The sequence below is a fragment of the Heterodontus francisci genome, chromosome 14 (assembly GCF_036365525.1).
Source record: "Heterodontus francisci isolate sHetFra1 chromosome 14, sHetFra1.hap1, whole genome shotgun sequence".
NCBI classification, from domain to species: domain Eukaryota; kingdom Metazoa; phylum Chordata; class Chondrichthyes; order Heterodontiformes; family Heterodontidae; genus Heterodontus; species Heterodontus francisci.
Window position 1 is genome coordinate 53296830 of NC_090384.1, and position 18428 is coordinate 53315257.

General features: G+C 48.0%; 1 protein-coding gene across 1 annotated transcript in view; it reads left to right on the forward strand.

Moving 5' to 3' along the window:
* Positions 1–5603: 5603 nt before the first annotated feature.
* Positions 5604–18428, forward strand: part of LOC137377043 (cytosolic 5'-nucleotidase 1A) — an 83878-nt gene continuing 71053 nt past the window's right edge. The window contains exon 1 of the mRNA XM_068046228.1: positions 5604–5677. The gene's annotated coding sequence lies outside the window, so the exon portion shown is untranslated. The remainder of the gene's footprint in view (positions 5678–18428) is intronic.

An 18428-nucleotide genomic window follows, 5' to 3' on the forward strand; every position in this document is an offset into this window, starting at 1 on the left:
CATCCTCGGAACTACCTACAACTGCCTAAGGGAGGTAAAGGAGAATGGATAAAGAAACCTCATGTGTGGATCTTAGATAAGATCCCAAGTACCCACATGTCCCAAATAGTGCGCCTACCAGATTCAGACCTGGCAAGGAATGACCCAGCCATCACTCTGTAGCCGAACCAGAGTATAATGAGATTACAATATTTTATGATCAGGTGAAGGGTGATGCAGTAGGATGGTTCTTTCTACCGCAGGCATGTGAAGAACCAAAGGGTTGTGGAATACCTTTAGGACAGACCAATGTAACACTTAGCAATAGTTCGGATGAGTCACTAGATATAACTGGAAGTGCGATAGCAACTCGAGACATGGAGAGTATTGGTTTGGGTGCAGACTGAATTATGCTCCAAACATAGTATTTTTCACGGGAGTCGAGGTGCAATCAGGAAGGACCAATCTGCCCCCATTCATATAGGAGCTAGGACTCGAAGGGCAATATTGTCAAAAATTGTGTATTGATGTTATTAACTGGCTAGGGTGTACTGATGTAAGATACTTTAATCTAAGGACATGTGGCTATCGGAAGCTGCACAGTGCCCACCACTGTGTTGACTCCTGAGGATGGCATCATAAGGATAGGGAACCCAAAGAGGTTATTGCGTGATGTTACCCTGACTACATTAGAAGTGACCTGTAATTTAAGTAGTGCAATTCCTGCATTAGAGGCCAACTACAGTAACCACCCTGTGTTGATTGTCTGGGCAGAGCACAAATTGCAGCAGCTGATCAGTGATTATAAGAATTGGATGGCCCTTGGAACAAAAAACCCACGGTGGAGGAAGAAATTGAGTATATTTAGGGATGTAGGGGGCATGTTTGGCAGTACCAACTCAGTCCTGAAATCATGGAGTATTTCAAATATCAATGATTGCACCTTGTGGGTGGCGTGAGAAAGCTTTAAAAGCTTGCAATTTGTGGCCCGAGGGACAGAATATGCACTCAGAGCTGTAGATCTGCAAGGAACAGGGTTAGTGAAAGGGTTAACTTTGCTGGGAGAAGCCATAATGAATTTGACTAGTTCACAGTCTAAGGGACAGGCCTGCGATGTACTGGCTTGAGACTAAATGGCAACATAGAATTGGATATCGAGGACGTTTGATTCAGCACCATGCCCAGACACACAAAGGTGTTGTGGGAAGGGGAGAGTGTTGCAGATGATTGAGGAGTGGAGCAGGAAGTTGCAGAGGGAACGGTCTCTTCGGAATGTTGAAAGTGAAGAGGAGGGGAAGGTGTGTTTGGTGGTGGCAACATGCCAGAGATGGCAGAAAAAGTGAAGGTTGATCATTTGAAATGTAGGCTGGTGGGGTGGAAGGTGAGGGCAAGGGGGCCTGAGACGGAGGGGAAGGGGTGAGAGCAGAAGCATGGGAAATTGAATGGAAGTGATTGAGGGTCCTGTCAATGACAGTGGGTGGGAATCCTCAGTTGAGGAAAAAGGAAAACATATCAGAAACACTGATATGGAAGGTGGCATCATAAGAGCAGAAATGAGGGAGACTGCGAAACCGGGAGAATGGAAATGAAGTCCATACAGGAAACCGGGTGGAAGGAAATGTAGTCAAGATAGCTGTGAGAGTCAGTGGGCTTGTAGTGCATTTGTTGATAGCCTATTCCCAGGCGGAGACAGAAAAGTCAAGGAAGGGAAGGAATGAGTCGGAGATGGACCAGGTGAAGGTGAGGGAAGGGTGGAAATTGGAAGCGCAGTTGACAAATTTTGCAATTTGTGGCAAGAGCAGGAAACGGCACTGATACAAGTCATCAATGTACCAGAAAAAGAGGTGGGGGACTGAGTAGGACTGTAACGACGAATATTCCACACAACCCACAAAAAGGCAGGCATAGCTGTGACCCATGCAGGTACCCATAGCAACACCTTTTATCTAGAGGAAGTGAATTGAGTTAAAGGAGAAGTTGTTCAACGTAAGAACAAGTTCAACTGGGCAGAGGAGTGTGGTGGGTGATGGAAAATGTAGCAACATCGGTCAAGGTACAGAAAGTTGGATGAGGACAGCTTGTACCCACCTTTACCCTCCCAACCAAGCATACAGCCAAGTTGAATATTCCTGCTGCTACAACCGAGGTGGGAGGAGTGTACTGTTTTCTCTAGTTCCACTTCTTCACAGGTCACAACATATATTAAAATGTTTACCCAGTTACCGATACTGCCTGTTATATACTCTATTTTTATTTCAGAATATAATCCACCAGCCAGGTTTCTTTAATAAACAACAAAATTATCAATTTATTTGAAAACAAGACGTATTCAGTAAAGATGCAAAGCATTAACACACAGTGTCAAGAAAAACCGATATGCCAAATGAGGAATTTTTAATTAATTGTTGGAAAACTTACATTAAACTTTTCTTGGGAAAACCCCTGCAGTTACATTTTTAAAAAAACTGGCAGCCAGAATGGCCACCACAGTTTGCATCTGAAACATCTTTTAATATTCAAAAGATCAACCTGGAGCCAGAGAGGTTTGAGCAGCATACACCCAGGACAATGCATTGCTCTAAGTGATTGAATTACCTAAAATTGCTTCATTACCATGGCAGTCAAGGCAATTCTAATACCTTGACTTTGAAAGAGCTAACACCCTCTGAGTGTAAATTGGCATCCTGGGGCCAGTTTCTAATCTTGAATGTCATTAGAAGGTTCCAGGAAACCTGAAACAGCCATGTGACCATCTGTCCATCTCGGGAGAAGCTTTTTTTCCTCATTGGACAAAGAGACAAGCAGTAACTGAATGTGCAGCAGCAGAAAAGGCTGTGTACCTCCCTTTCTTTTTCCCTCTCTCTCTCGCCAGAAAACATCAAGTTTGAAAACTGTCCATAACTGTAGATGCTCCAAGCTTACTGACAGCTACAAAAAGAGACAAGGGGAAGAGACCCACCTACAAGTCTGCCTTCAAGAAAACCCTGAGCAAAGTAGGCCAGCCACATAGTACACTTTGACCAGCCAAGGATTTCAAAAATACAACTTCATCTGGAAGACCACCAAATCATCCAACCCCACTGATGGTGTATTTATTTATTTTATTTATTCTGTACTTTAATCCAACCAAAAAACTTACTTTCCACTTTGTAGTCTATTTGTGTGTGATCCTCATGTGAATATGTGCGGGAATGTGTAGCACTTTTTTTAATTTTAAAATCGGGTGTGGATTGTTAAGTATAATAAACTCACCTCTTTCTTGTTTAACCTCAAGAAAACCTGTCCAATTGGTTCCTTCATGATCACAGTAAAGGTGAAAGGTAAAACACTCACAGAGATGGTAAGCTTAGCCACCTTTTTTTTTAAAAAAAGGAATAAACCCTGTTGCAGTCAAATAAGAGGAAGGGCCCCCTCCTCACTTGGCCGTAACAACAGATTGCAGTATGAAAGTTCCCTTTTAACTTAGCCAACACGCACACACACTGTTACAACCAGGTGAGAAAGGTGTGTAGGGGTCTTTCAGCCTTCACTAGGTTTTCTTGTAATAGGGTTTAATTTTAAACACACTGTGTTTTGAGCTCCTCTTTGGTGAATCCTTGTTCACCATTTGCCAATTATAAGGCCAAGAAATGAGCACAACCAGATTTTCTTAGGTTTAAAGAAGAAAAGTGAAATTTATTAAACTTACTTAAACTCTAATTCTGATATATGGCGCTCCCATGCTAGCATGTACATTAAAGACCTGCTCGGGTCTGCAAATGAGACCCGACCTGAGCCCGACAGAACCCCATCCGAGCCTGAGTCCGACCCGGCCCGAGTCCTTCCATTTTCTTCCAAGCCCAACCTGACCCGACCTGACCATCAGTTCACTTACCTTCTGTTTTTCACTTTGTTCCTTACCTGCACAAGCTTAAAATAACTGTTGCAAAAGCGCCTTTAAAGTCCAAGAAGTAAATTAACATTAAAGTCACTTACCTGAGGTGGTGACAGAGTGGGTCCGATCCGACCTGACCCGACCCGAGCCCAAATGCCGGACCCGGAAGTGCAACCCGCCCCGCCCCGAACATGACACGTCATTGGGTCCCGTCGGGTTCGGATCAGGTAGCAGGCCTTTAATGCGTACCCGACACACACATGCAAATAGGGACAGAAAAGAGCAGAAGAAATATAAAGTAGAACAGTTTGAGGCAGTCTCTGAAGGGGGTTTCTTGTTACTGTTTCTGTGTTTCCAGCTTGTCTTTGATTGTAGACAGCTCTTACTTTTCATTGGGGCCTGGTATTCTTCTTAAACCTTGTTCACGTAGGAGACTTTTCTCTCTTTGAGTTCACGTGTCTTCAATGGGTCTTCCGTTCTGTGAGAAAGAGATGGGAGCAGACAGGAGAGAGGTGTTCTCAGTCCTGGAGCAAACAGCTTTCTGAGTTTCTTTCTCTCAGCAAGTTCAAATTCAAACAGCCAGTTAGTCATGTGACTAAGCTAGCCTGACCAGGTCTTCTGTGTATTGGAGAAGCAGGGACTGGGTCCTTTGTTTCAACACTGTCTGCCAGCATGCAAATGTCTTTCCAGTCAGGGGCTTGGCAATTCCTTTTGATAGGCCCTCTTTTCTTACAAGCCACAATTTTAAGTTTTAATGTTCATGTGGCGAAATAATGTATGCCTCAGTCTTGGCAGGTAGGGGCCTGCATGACACACACACACACACACACACAGGTAAAAAAAACCAGAGGTTTTCTCTGCAGATATCTCTTTACAAAAAAAGACAAAAAATACTTTTGCCAAATACTTGTTAATTCTTGAAGGGAAAAGATAAGATATGGAATGAGTTCAGTTGTCCCTTTTCAGGCTTCCCAAATATGCGTAGACGGCTGTCACTGGGATCTTTTTGGAGCAGTTCTTTTCAGGCGACGTTGAGAATTCATCTGGCAGGCTTTCCAGGAGAAATGCAGCATCAGGAGTTTCAGCTATCACACAGATTTTCAGGGTTTCTCAGAGAGGTGAAGAAAGGATGATCTGGGTGCTTCTCTCAGCAGGCTGCAAACCCAACTGACTCAAAACAATATTCAAAATGAAACCAATTCTTGACCAGCATAAATCTTGACATGTCATTTCACTGTAAACGACTCTACCTAATCACCAAGGCTCCTATTGTTTACTTAGCTGAAGACATGTGGCTTCCAGTAAGTGTGTTTCTAAACCAAAGTCCTTTCAGTGACCTTTTTTTAAGAAAACCCAATGTCCAGCATCTATGTAATCTCTTCAGTCGTCCAAAGGAATCCATTTCCACAATTTTAAACCACGAGTCCTCATAAAATATTAAATAATGGAAGTACTTTCATAACACTGCAGATTACAGAAGCGCAGTGCACACAAAGATTAATCTTCTCCAGAGGGAGGCAGTGAGATGCTTGTGCCACTTGTTGCAAGATGACCTGCAGGCAAGCAAGGGACTTCCTGTTGCAGCAAAGGTCACTGCAGTGCTGAGATTTTTTTTGTCTCTGGTTCACTGCCAGCTGCTACAAGGCTCATCAATAAGAGCAATTACTCTGCAGTTCATACCGGTATGAAACAGGTTTTTCTGATGCCTTGTATTCCACAGAAAACACATTTAGAATTTTCACAGTGGACAACCGGCAACAGAAAGGGACGGAGTTTGTTTCTTCCATGATTTTCCAAAGTGTATGATGTCGTAGTGTTATGAAGGTACTTCCATTATTAATTTGTTTGAGGACTTGTGTTTAACAGATTGTGAAAATTGGTTCATTTGAAAGACTGAAGAAATTCTATGGATGTGTTTTTTAAATGGATCACTGGAAGGATACTTCGGATTTTTTTAAAAACACTTACTGGAAGGGACAATGAAGTGCTAAATAAACAGAAGGAGACTTGTTGCCTATTGGAGTTGTTTACAGAGAAGTCACGTCTAGATTTATGGTGGTCAGGAGTTTTGGGCTTTCTGACTTGGGGTGTGGACGGTTTGAATATCAGTTGGGGTGTAAGCCTGCTAAGGGATAGAAGCAACCCACTCATCCTGTTCCATTTCTTTGAGAAACCCCGAGAATCTAGTGTGAGAACTGAAGAAACTGAAGCAGCATTTCTCCCGAGAAGCTTCTGCAAGACTTTGTCTCAACATCGCCTGAACGAACTGCTTCTGAAAAGATCCCAGTGACAACCGCATGTGTCCAGTGACAGACGTTTACGTGTACCTTGACACCAGACCAAAGAGTCATCTGGAACAATCCATATCTTATCCTTTTTCTTCAAGAATTAACAAGTATTTGGCCAAAGTATTTTTCTTTTTTGTAAAGTTGATCTCTGCAGAGAAAACCTCTTTATTTTTCCTTTAACTGGTGTGTGTGTGTGTGCATGTGTGTTGGGTTATTTTAGAAGGGTACATATTTATACTTTCATATTTCAAACTGTGCTTTAAAGCTTTGCAACTTTATTGAATAAGTCTAGTTTCATAATAAATCAATATATTTGTTGTTTATTAAAGAAACTTGGTTGGCAGATTTTTATTCTGAAGCTAAAATAGCTAAAGTATATAATTGGCCATGTCCATAACTGGTTAAAATATTTTTAATATATGTTGTGACCAGTGGAGTAGTGGAACTAGAGAGAGACAGTGCACTCCTCCAACCTCAGTCGTAACAATAGACATGTAGTCCTGTGTACTTTGGCCACAATACTGCATCCTACAAGATTTGCAATGGTTTCCACTCCATCAATGTGCAGCCAGTTGCTGACCTTCATCACAGGATTACGCAGATTCATGCTTATTTTCGGTGCAAGTCTCCTTAGTGAACTGAAGGCACCTGGATTCCACATTGGCCTGGATTTTTTGCCGGGAAGCGAGCCCTAAGCGGGGCATTGTTGTGAAGTCAGGAAACTCTGAAGAATAGATTTTGGGAATGTCCTGCAGAATTTAACTGTAGGACTGGTTTAAATAATAGGTTGAATGCCTTTCAGGCTGGAAGCCTGCTTCACAAGGCCAAAGCCTACAAGAAAGGTAGGTGTATTAGGAGAGCAAGAAAAATTATGTTGGGGGTCCAGATGATATGGGGGCGGGGAAACTGGGGTACCCGGTTCACAGGGGCAGTGTCTGCTGGTAGCTTGGGGGTCCTGATTGCAAGTTAGGTGGGGGGACATTGGTGGGGGAGGTCCCAATCACAGGGGGAGGGTGGGATAGTGGATGGGTCGAAGGTGTTTGATGGTGGTTGGAGGGTCTGACAGCAGTCTGGGAGGGAACAGACAGAAAGCGATATGGGTAGCGGTTTGAGGGGGGTGGGGGGGGGAGGAGGGGCAGAAAGGTTTTTTGGAGTAAGGAAGCGTTCCTGCTCCTCCTGGCCCACAAGCAGTACTGTAAAGGCACCTAGCTCATAGATTCAGCCCCTCTTGCCTCCTTTAAGCAGCCAAATTTCCAGAGGCCTGTGGTTAAAAAGAGAATGACAATTAAAATAAGGCAATCAGCCTCATTATAATATGTAAATGACCAACCCGCTTCCCGAGAGCAGATTGGTCGCCCACCTCCATTAAAAACGGAGTAAGCGGGTTCAAGGTAGATTCCATTCCTGATCGCATTCTAGAATTCTTGCATTTTAACTCCTGACATAACCCCAAACCACCTGTTTTTGGGAGTTAATTTTCATCCCCTTGCTCCTGAGTGAAGTTAATTTAGGAGAAGTGCTCCCTGACTACCCTCTGTGGACATGTCCTCCTAAGCAGGGACCTCATCTACTTCCTCCCTCTTCTGGCAGCTGCTCCTGCTGTCTTCCTTGCTGCTCCCCATCATCTTCCAGCCATGAAGGCATTCCTACCAGAGCACCCATGGCTAAATCAAACGATCTGTAAGGCAGCCAAAAAAAATACACAAGCAAAATCTTGCTCTGTTTAGACAAAGTGAATGTTCCAGAGTGATAAAACAGACCAAAAAAAGTCCAAAAGGTAACCAGCAGCCTGAAATGAGAAACCAACAACTAACCTGTAAATACTGCATGAACCCTTTAAACATTGCTGGTGAGGAGGTCTTCCTGCCAGTTAGTGCCATGTTGTGCCGTGCAAGTTCAGCAGGGGTGGGGGTTGGATGTTCAAAAAACTTGTCCTCCAGGACCCTAATTTAAATGTAATATTCTGGCCTTTTAAATAATCCCGAAATGTGCTCCTGACACCAATACAACCACCTTATCCAATATGGCAGTTGGTGCACTTATGCCTGGAAATGGGCCTGTGCTGCCTGCCCATCATATTGGGATCATAGTAGGCTGATTAGCACCCAAAAACAGGGGCTGTGCAACCGAGTTCCCAGGCCACTACGTTTCTTTAAAGGAATTTTAGGACGACTCTCCCAGTCAAAGCAGGCATGGCTGCAGATTACGGAGATCGCCAGCAGCAGAAGTGTGTTCATAGGAACTGGGTCCAGTGCTGGAAAAGGACTCACAATGCCAGAGAAAGGGCTTTGACAGGGAGTGAAGTGCCCTGTCTCCACATCATGACTGCCATGGAGATTGCAAGAGTCACCCCGCAGGAGCAACTTGGGGAAGGAAGGAAGGGCACAACAGGTGGAGAGGGTGAAAAGATATTGCAATCTGTCGATGAAGTGGGTGGTGTGCACTTCTCCCTGTCTGACAGCATGCCAAAGACTCAGCTGCATTGGAAAGCCTCAGCATTGCAGTGGCATCTGCTCTCCAAGGCTAGTTCTCACGCTCCCTTCTTCCATCTCTCATGGGTTCTGATGTGGAGGGGGCATGCCAATATCCTTTCACCGCAGTAGGGCACTCACAAGAAACCAAGACAGCAGAGCAAGCACACGTCTTACAAGCGCACCCTCCAGATACACTCACATTGGTGGGTTCTCGTGCGTGATTAGGTGGGGTGGCACTGGGTGAAGAGCATGTTACAAGTGAGCAGGAGGAGGTGAGAGAGGCAAAGGCAGCTGTGGGAAGTCCCTCTCAGAGGATGGAGGACAGCAACGCTCAGCTGGGTGCAGATGCAGGTTCTCAGGCGTCATAAAGGAGGACTCTCTAATTAGACCAGCAGCAACAGGCACGTGTCCATATGTCAAAGATCCCTGAAGCAGTGTGGTGTCATGGGCCAAGAATGGAGGAGTCCATTCAGCTCGTGCACCACCATGGCTTAGGGCTTTGAACACAGGAGCTCCTCCATTAAGAGAGTGGACAACGTCATGGAGAGCCGTATGTGGCATACTTGGAGTGGATGCAGGAGCAGCACACTAACATGCACAGAATGCATGTCACACTCTGTAGCATGGACCAGTCAGTAGTGCTGATATCACAGAGATGTTTGGAGTGGATGCCAGTGGAACCCCAGCTGGTGGTCCTCTCTAGCCATCCGGAGTGCCGGCCAAGGGCTGCGGAAGTCACCGAGGTAGATGAGAGTAACACCCCTTATGGGGTGTCATCATCATCATCAGCAGCAGCAGCAGCCTCCTTGGCCTCTTTGACTTAGGGACTATCTATATAGCAGGGCCGAGTGACAGAGACTGCCCCTACATTGACACCAGTGCAGCAGCCTCTGGACGACTGCTGTGTGAATCTCAGCTGCAAGCAAAGTCAAGCCAACAGGCTGTTTCCACCTCATTCAAGGACACAAGGGAAGAATCGTGTAAAAGAGGCCGAGAGCAAGGCCACCACGTCAGGTAGAACATTGAGTGGTTCACTGGGGTTTGCCTCACCTGTAAATGTGCACTTTTTCATTTTTTGAACACCTGCAATATGGACACATGATGCCAGACATGTGAGCTTCCATTCTTTAATGGCAAGAGTGGAAAAGAGGAAAGAGTTTGTGAACGGAAGCAAAGGTCATTGAAAGGGGACAATTAAACCTCACGACAGATGTGCATCATTCATTGACAGTAAGAGTGGATCTACCTAAGGCTGCATATTCAATGGAAGTGTTCTCACAGGCAGCTGAAAGTGAGTTCCAGATCATGCTGTTCTCCTTGGTTGGAAGAACTCAGCTGAAATGTGCCCAGGTCAGATGATTCCTGACATTTGCATCATCCTGACGAGATCCTCAAGTCCAGCGCCGGGCCAGACCACCTCCTTCTGCATCTTCCTCCTCCTTCTTTTCCACCTCCTGTTCCTCCAATGAACTGTGTCATTCCAGTGCCTTACCCTTTTCAAAGTCCACACCTCACTGAAGGGCCATGATATGGAGAACCCAGCAGGCCAACACAATGCACGTGCCCCTTGCACAAGTGTACGGCAAGGCACCAATCAACTGGTCCAGGCACCAGAACCGCATCTTCAGAAGACCAATGCTGATCTTAGTGAACAGGTGGTTTCAGTTGTAGTGTCTCTGGCTCTGTCTCAGGGTCTCGTAAAGGGTGAGTAGCCATCTCTTCAGTTGATATGCCTTGTCCCCTAGAATCCACTCACAGAATTTAGTGAATGGAATGAAGTGCTGGGGCACCCTGGACTGCTACAGTTGCCAGGAAAGTGAGCAGATACATGCAGGAAGCTCTTGTGGTTGCAGGCAGTTGAAAGTTGAAGGAATGGAAGCTCTTCCTTTGAATGAATCTCACTGGCCAGTTAGTTGGTAGCTGCATGGGTACAACTGGGCAGGACATATACAGTGAATGGCAGGGCCCTGGGGAGTGTTGTTGAGCAGAGAGACCTTGGGGTGCAAGTACATAGCTCCTTGAAAGTGGCAACACAGGTAGACAGGGTGGTGAAGAAGGCCTATGGCATGCTTGCCTTCATTGGCTGAGGCACTGAGTACAAGAGTTGGGACGTCATGTTACGTTGTACATAACGTTGGTTAGGCCATACTTGAAGTACTGTGTGCAGTTCTGGTCGCCGCACTAAAGATGTGATTAAGCTAGAGAGAGTGCAGAAAAGATTCACAAGGATGTTGCCTGGTTTGGAGGGCTTGAGTTGTAAAGAGAGATTGGATAGGCTGGGTTTGTTTTCCCTGGAGCGAAGGAGGCTGAGAGGGGACATGATAAAGTTATATAAAATTATGAGAGGCATAGATAGGTTAGATAGCCAGAGTCTGTTTTCCATGGTAGGGCTGACTAAAACTAGAGGGCATAGATTTAAGGTGAGAGGGAGGAGGTTTAAAGGGGAACAAAGGGGTAAATTTCTCACACAAAGAATAGTGGGTATCTGGAATGAGCTGCCAGAGGAGTTGGTGGAGGCAGGAACAGTAGCAACATTTAAGAGGCATCCGGACAGGTACTTGAATGAGCAAGGCATAGAGAGATATGGAATTAATGCAGCCAGGTGGGTTTAGTATAGATAGGCATTATGGTCGGCATGGACGCGGTGGGCCGAAGAGCCTGTTTCTATGCTGTACAACTCTATGACTCTAAAGAAAGGCACTAATCCCTGGATTGGAGTATGTTACACAATACACATTGGATGTCTTGGTTGGGTGGAAATGTTACATGTTGAGTCAGTTCTCACTGCTCTGGTTTCCATGCAGTTTGTGTATTGCAAAACATTTTGCCGTTGACCAGTTTAACTAGTTTTCAGGTCTGATAGGAAATTTAGCTGATGACGTGGGCGAGTTTCAAAACCGGATGATGCAATATTTGTTCAGTTTTGTAATTAACATAAAAATGAGAGACAGAGAGAGTGGGAGAGACAGGAACGGGCAACAGAGTGCAAGTCAACAATAGGGAGGGCAGTGAAGAAGACAGCAATGGGAGATAGCGACAGAGACAGCAATGTGAGAGAGAAATAAAAAGGAGCAAGAGAGACTACGAGAGAGGCAGCAATAAGCAAGTAAGAGGCAGAGAAGAAACAGAAGTGAAAAGAGAGGCAGTACCAAGACAGTGAGGGAACAGAGGAGAAGCAGCAGCAATGTAGAGGAGTAATAGGATGATAGCAGCGAGACTATTGCAAAGATTAAAAAAGAGAGAGCAGTGTGACAAAGAACATAAGAACAAATCATTTCTGTCTAATTTATATAACTTTGCTTTGTAAAGCAGAAGTTTCATGTTTGGTTTAAATATGGAGCACTACAGTTCAGCACCTGCAAAAGTCACAGTTGGCTCATCAGACATTGTAACATTTAAGGCATGTAGTGTCCTGAATTATGATAGGGGTGGGTATAACCACACCCATTAATAACTTATTTGTATTCTCAGCTGTCTCTATTTAAATGCTAACTATCATTATGAGAGTGATTTCAGTGCCACTGCATTTAATGAAACTCAGGCGCTTTCTCACTTGGCTATTTGGCCTAGATCTTTCTGCAGTGCAGAACTTTTACCTGTAACGCAGTTGCACCCCTGACCCTAGCCAAATCTCTAGAATCAGCATAACTGAAATAATTTGGTCAGGCTCTCTCACCTCTTCTCAGAAGCTAGCCTGGGAGCAGCCAAAGAATGGCAGGAGCAGACAGCACGCCTCACAGTTGGTCAGTGGCTTCTGGAGCAGCTGGAAAACAGGAGAGATTTTAAATGTTTCCAAATCATAGCACTGCGAAGTTTAATAGAATACCCCATGATTAATTAAACTCCGTTCAGGGGACTTAAAACTCCCCCTCTGCCGCCTAATAGCATGCAGGACATCAGAGACACAGAGGCAACCACTGTGCAGTGTTGCTGAGGCAAAAATGGCAAGAAAAGGGTTGTGTGACCTATTCCCACCATTTACAACTCATTATAAACACCCATCAATATTCTTCCTCCTTGGCCTCTCCATTGTGTTCACCACGGTTGACCATATCATCTTCCTCCAGCACCTCTCTGTTCTGCTGTTCAGCTCTATAGGACTGCTCTTGCTTGGTTCCACCTTCTCTGCCTGAATTATTCAAGTGCATTTTCAGCAATGGCTGTGCTGTCATCTCTGGAATTTCCCAAGGATTTTGCATGCTTTTCTGATCCTGAGGACTGAGATTACAATGCCTGGTTGGACCAGCCAAGCTAGTGAGGTCAAAAGGGAGGAGCCAGATGACTCCTGGTAGGGATTTGTGAGTCAGGCTAGCGTTTTGTCTCTGCAAACATGCCTTTATAGAAAGAACCCACATCAGCTTGATGCGAGGCAAGATAATACTTTGCCTCTCAACTCAGTGCTGCCAAAACTCCACCACTTATGTTTTTGTCACCTTGAGAGTTGATTTCTCCAATGTTAAAATGCTTGTGTTGCCTGAGCTGGATCTTTTTGAAATTGTACATTTTAATACTGCTTGAATCATCTCTGAAGGAGTTAAGGGAGAGAGTGTAGGCAAATGTGAGGCCATCCATCCAGAAATATTGTAAGCACTGAGAAGGATAGACAGACTTCAGGAGGATTTTGACAGACTGGTAAAATGGTGTTACAATCAGGTGAGGAGGGGTCAAATGATTCCCCTCGCCTTGTTTGACTGCAAGGTTTACTTCTTTTTTGAAAAGGGATATACTTGCCAATGTGTGTTTAACTGTTTGTGTGCTGTGATCATAAAAGAACCAATCAGACAGGCTTTCTTGAGTTTACTAAAGAAAGGGGTTTACTTTATTATACTTAAACCGATCTAAGTAAAAAAATAAAATATGCTCCGACTTTCACACACACACTTGGTGCTCACACATGCACACAAATAGATTACAGAGTTGGTGGCGGGGGGGGGGGGGGTGTTGTGGGGTGATAGATTGGTCAAATTAGAGTCCAGAGAAATAAAAGGGGGATACAGTCTGTGGAGGTTGGTGACTCAGCTGTCTTCAGACTGAACCCGGTGGTCGTGCGACTTTCCCTCGGTGGTCCCGATGCTTACAATTTAAAGATGTAGATGGCTGATTTGGCTGTTCTCCTGGAGACAGTAATGCTGGATAGATTTCCTTGGTGAGACTGCAGCTGGAGTATTGTGTACAGTTTTGGTCTCCACATCTACGGAAGGATATACTTGCCATAAAATGAGTGCAACGGAGGTTCACCAGACTGATCCCTGGGATGGCGGGATTGTCTTATGTGGAGAAATTGCATAAACTGGGCCTGTATTCTCTAGAGTTTCAAAGAATGAGAGGTGATCTCATTGAAACTTACAAAATTCTTACAGGGGAGGTGACAGGATGGATGTAGATAGGATGTTTCCCCTAGCTGATGTGTCATGAACTGGGGATATAGTCTCAGAATAAGGGGTAGGCCATTTAAGAGTGAAGTGAGGAGGAATTTCTTCACTCAGGGGATGGTGAATCTCTGGAATTCTCTCACAGAGGGCTGTGGAAGCTCAATCCTTGAGCATGTTCAAGACAGAAATCACTGTATTTCTGGATACTAATGACAGCAAGGGATATGGGAATGTGTGGGAAAGTAGCGTTGAGTTGGAGATCAGCCATGATCTAACTGAATGGCAGAGCAGGCTCAATGGACTGAATGGCCTACCCCTGCACCTATGATCCTATGTTTCAATGAAGGGTGAGCCTGTCTCATGACAGTTAACCCAGTGATTCAAACATGGTCCTTACTAGTAACTTAATTCTTTCATGTCTGGGAAACCCCTTCTCATAGCTAGTGGTATGACCGGCTCGCCTTTTGCCCTTTTCCTAGTTTGGCCGAAACAGGGTTTATCTTTTTACTACCTCCGTGAGTTCTTGCCCACTGCTCTCTAATTATAATTGCAAATGAACCAATCAGATAGGTTTTCTTAGGTTTAAACAAGAAAGATGTAAGCTTATTAGCCTTACCACTCCAGCTCAGTTAAAATTACTAAAATACGCGATGCAACCATGCTAGCATGCATACGAGATAAACACACTCACACAGAGGAGGAGAAAGAATTAAAATGGGGAAGGGTTAAGTAGGTTTGACAATAAATAGAATTTGTTTACTGGATGGTTATGTCCTTGATACAGTGTCCTCAATTGATGTTATGATCTTGGAGTTCTCGCTGGGGCCCAGTGCACAATTTCTGACTTGTTTCTCTGGTACCAGAAGACTGAAGAGGTGCTTTGTTTCGAGGCTTAAGCTGCTACCGTGGGTCCCTGGGACTTAGAGAGACAGAGAGAGAGAGAGAGAGAGAGACAGAGAGAGAGAGACAGAGAGAGAGAGAGAGAGAGAGAGACTGACTGAGAGAGCGAAGAACTTCCTCCTTGGTTATAAACTTGCAGTCTGTTACCTTTCTGTGAGGCACTATTCAAACAGTCCCCAGTCTGGGCGAGCAGGTAAGTCATGTGAATATCTCTTTGTCAGAGTCTTCCAGACACTCGGTGTTGGGAGGGAGGGAGGGAGGGAGGGAGGGATGGCGGGTAGAGGTTTGTCTCTTACAAAATCAATGGCTCTCAATGTCTTTGATCATTGCAAAACCCATCTCCCAAATTGAATCAGGGAGCACTCCCATTGTCTCTCTACGCAACTGCTTCTCAGAATGCAAATATGCAACCATGTTTTCAGCTGGTTAGTTCTGTTGCTTTTTAAAAATAAGTTATGTGCAACGTCCAGTAAAAAAGGTTTCTAGTATTGTTCCATATGACAAAATTAATATATTTCCATATTGAAGGTGTGATTCCATCACACTAGTATCCCATTAATTGGTTTAGTGGTTCATCTCTACCAGTTGAATACCTCAGGTGACTGCCTTGATGCCTTGCAAATGGGGACAGGATATATGGTTCACTCAGACTCCCCACATCATTGTCCATGATGGGCCTGTGCAGGCATGGTGGCCAGGATTTTACTCAGGCACTTAACTGGACATCGGTGGCCTTCCACAGCATCAAATACCCCATCTCCAGAAGTCCCACCCTATATATCTCCCCCTTCCACCCACTTGCTCTCCTCTCCCCATCTCCCATCCTCCACCGTCCTCCCCCCCCTCCTCCCTCCTTCCTCCCCCCTTCCACCATTTCCCCATCCTCCCCCCACCCTTCCTCCCCTCGTCCCCTCCTTTCTCCCGTCTCCCTACTCCTTCCTCCCCTCTCCCCCCACCCCTCCTTCCTCCCCTCACCCCCTCCCCATCCTTCCTCCCCTCTCCCCCTTCCTCCCCTCTCCCCCCTCCCTCTCCCCTCCTTCCTCCCCCTCCTTTCTCCCCTCTCCCTCCTGCCCCTCCTTCTTCCTCCTTTCTTCCCACTCCCAATTTCTCCCCCCCTCCTTCCTCTCCTCTCCCCCTCCCCCTCCTTCCTCCCCTCTCCCCCCACCCCTCCTTCCTCCCCTCACCCCCTCCCCATCCTTCCTCCCCTCACCCCCTTCCTCCCCTCTCCCCCTCCCCTCTCCCTCCTGCCCCTCCTTCTTCCTCCTTTCTTCCCCCTCCCAATTTCTCCCCCCCTCCTTCCTCTCCTCTCCCCCTCCTTTCTCCCCTCTCCCCCTCCCTCCTTTCTCCCCCCTCCCCCGAATTTTCTCCCCTCTTCCCCTCCCCCTCCTTTCACCCCTCTCCCCCACCCCATCCTTCCTCCCCTCTCCCCCCCCTCCTTCTTCCTCCTTTCTCCCCCCTCCCCCCAATTTCTCCCCTCTCCCCCCTTTCTCCCCCTCCTTTCTCTCCCCCCTCCCCCTAATTTCATCCCTCTCCCCCACCCCATCCTTCCTCCCTTCTCCCCTCTCCCCCTCCTTCCGCCCCGCTCCCCCTGCATCCCCCCTTCCTCTCCTCTCCCCCCCTCCACCCCTCTCCCCCTCCAATTCCTCCCCTCTCCCCCTCCCATTCCTCAGCTCTCCCCCTCCTCTCCTCTCCCCCCTCCACCCTTCCCATTCCCTCCCCTCTCCCATTCCCCCCCTCTCCCCTCCCCATTCCCCCCCTCTCCCCCTCCCATCCCCGTCCCACTTCTCCCCTCTCCCCCTCCCATTCCTCCCATCTCCCTCTCCCATTCCTCCCCTCTCCCTCTCCCTCTCCATTCCTCCCCTCTCCCCCTCCCATTCCTCCACCCTCCCCCTCCCATTCCTCCACCCTCCCCCTCCCATTCTTCCAAACTCCCCCTCCCATTCCTCCCCCTCTCCCTCCCATTCCTCCACCCTCCCCCTCCCATTCCTCCACCCTCCCCCTTCCATTCTTCCAAACTCCCCTCCCATTCCTCCCCTCTCTCCTCCCATTCCTCCCATCTCCCTCCCATTCCGCCCCTCTCCCAGTCCTCCCCTCTCCACCTTTTCCCCCGCCCATTCCTCCTCTCTCCCCCCTTTCCTTCTCCCATTCCTCCCCTGCCCCCCTCCCATTCCTCCACTCCCCTTCACATTCCTCCCCTCCCCCCAAACTTCCCGTCCCCCTCTCATTCCTCCCCTCCCATTCCTCTGCCCCCTCCCCTCCCCTCCCTCTGCCACCCTCCCCTCCCATTCCCCTCTGCCCCCCTCCCCTCCCATTCCTCTCTCCCACCCCCCTCCCATTCCCCTCTCCCCTCCCCCCCCATTCCTCGCTCTCCCCCCCTCCCATTCTCTCTCTCCCCCCCTCCCATTCCTCTCCCTCCCCTCCCATTCCTCTCCCTCCCCCCCTCCCATACCCCTCTCTCTCCCCCCTCCCATACCCCTCTCTCTCCCCCCCTCCCATACCCCCTCTCTCTCCCCCCCCCTCCCATTCCACTCTCTCTCACTCCCTCCCATTCCCCTATCTCTTCCCCCCCCCCTCCCATTCCCCTCTCTCTCACCCCTCCCATTCCCCTATCTCTTCCCCCCCACTCCCATTCCCCTCTCTCTTCCCCCCCCCTCCCATTCCCCTCTCTCTTCCCCCCCTCCCATTCCCCCCTCTCTCACCCCTCCCATTCCCCTCTCTCTCCACCCCCCATTCCCCTCTCTCTCCACCCCCCATTCCCCTCTCTCTCCACCCCCCATTCCCCTCTCTCTCCCCCCCTCCCATTCCCCTCTCTCTCCACCCCCCTCCCATTCCCCTCTCTCTCCACCCCCCTCCCATTCCCCTCTCTCTCCACCCCCCTCCCATTCCCCTCTCTCTCCACCCCCCTCCCATTCCCCTCTCTCTCCACCCCCCTCCCACATTCCCCTCTCTCTCCACCCCACTCCCATTCCCCTCTCTCTCCACCCCACTCCCATTCCCCTCTCTCTCCCCCCCTCCCATTCCCCTCTCTCTCCCCCCTCCCATTCCCCTCTCTCTCCCCCCCCTCCCATTCCCCTCTCTCTACCCCCTCCCATTCCCCTCTCTCTCCCCCCCTCCCATTCCCCTCTCTCTCCCCCCCTCCCATTCCTCTCTCTCTCCCCCCCTCCCATTCCTCTCTCTCTCCCCCCCTCCCATTCCTCTCTCTCTCTCTCCCCCCCCACATTCCTCTCTCTCTTCCCCCCCTCACATTCCTCTCTCTCTTCCCCCCCATCCCATTCCTCTCTCCTCCCCCATCCCATTCCTCTCTCCTCCCCCATCCCATTCCTCTCTCCTCCCCCATCCCATTCCTCTCTCTCTCCCCCTCCCCCATTCCTCTCCCTCTCCCCTCCCCCCCTTCTCCACCTCCCTCTCCCCTCCCCCCCTCTCTCCCACTCCACTCTCCGCCTCTCTCCCACTCCCCCCTCTCTCCCACTCCCCTCCCCTCCCCCCTCTCTCCACTCCCCTCCCCTCCCCCCTCTCTCCCTCTCCCCCTCTCCCCCACTCC